This window comes from Pteropus vampyrus, unplaced genomic scaffold (genome assembly GCF_000151845.1).
Source record: "Pteropus vampyrus isolate Shadow unplaced genomic scaffold, Pvam_2.0 Scaffold559, whole genome shotgun sequence".
NCBI lineage: Eukaryota > Metazoa > Chordata > Mammalia > Chiroptera > Pteropodidae > Pteropus > Pteropus vampyrus.
The window spans coordinates 115,081-115,927 of NW_011889340.1; the positions used below are offsets into that span (position 1 = coordinate 115,081).

General features: G+C 31.4%; 1 protein-coding gene across 1 annotated transcript in view; it reads right to left on the reverse strand.

Moving 5' to 3' along the window:
* LOC105308233 (olfactory receptor 1044-like) overlaps nt 1–847 on the reverse strand; it is a 1,746-nt gene that overhangs the window by 301 nt on the left and 598 nt on the right. The gene's annotated exons all lie outside the window — the stretch shown is intronic.

Below are 847 nucleotides of genomic sequence, written 5' to 3' on the forward strand. Positions count from 1 at the left end.
ATTAAATTAATCTTAAACCTTCATAATAGTTTTTTATACCTTAAAATCTTGAAAAGCAATTTTATTGTTAATATGAAAGTACTAATATTAAAATGATTAATAGTATACTTGAAGTCTGGGATGGGAGAAAGGGCAAAAGTAGATATTTTGGAGGAAAGACTTATTTCTTTCACCCAAATCAATTGCATTGAAAAAGTTAAGAGCTGTATGATAGGATTCCGCCCACATTGACTCTCTGGTCCTAGTTCTTATGCACTACATTATTTAAAATTTAATATTATTTTTTCAAAACTTCAAAACTATTATTTTTATTAAAAAAAATCTTAACGTGAATAACCCAAAGAAACAATGAATCTTCTGCAGTGACATCACTGACAAACTTGTCATCATGCCTGTGTGTTACAAACTCCACATTGCTGCAGTGCTGACAGATACAGCTATTCTGTTCTCATTTCTATCTGGAGAGAGGTCACCACAGGTTGCTATGCAATCTTGATAATTGTATTAATAGTGAAAATATTGAAAATGGAGAACTTGATGAAAGACATACTTTTATAGGTGTCTATTTTTCATCTTTTCATGCCCATTTTACAGGTGAGACAGAGAGAACTCTCAGAGAGGTTAAGCACCTACGGTAAAGCTGAGAGAGCTAGTCTGTTTTTCTGATGCCACCCACTCTTGTATTTGCAATATAACTAATTAATTGTGTTCTTGCACGCCTAAATTTCTCCAAGTGTTTCTTGTTATAGCATTTCACTCTTATCTTCATATGGAAAGCATCAATTTACCTGTTCAAATGTAATGAATACATGCAAATTTTCAAAATATTTTGCTTAATTAAAATAAA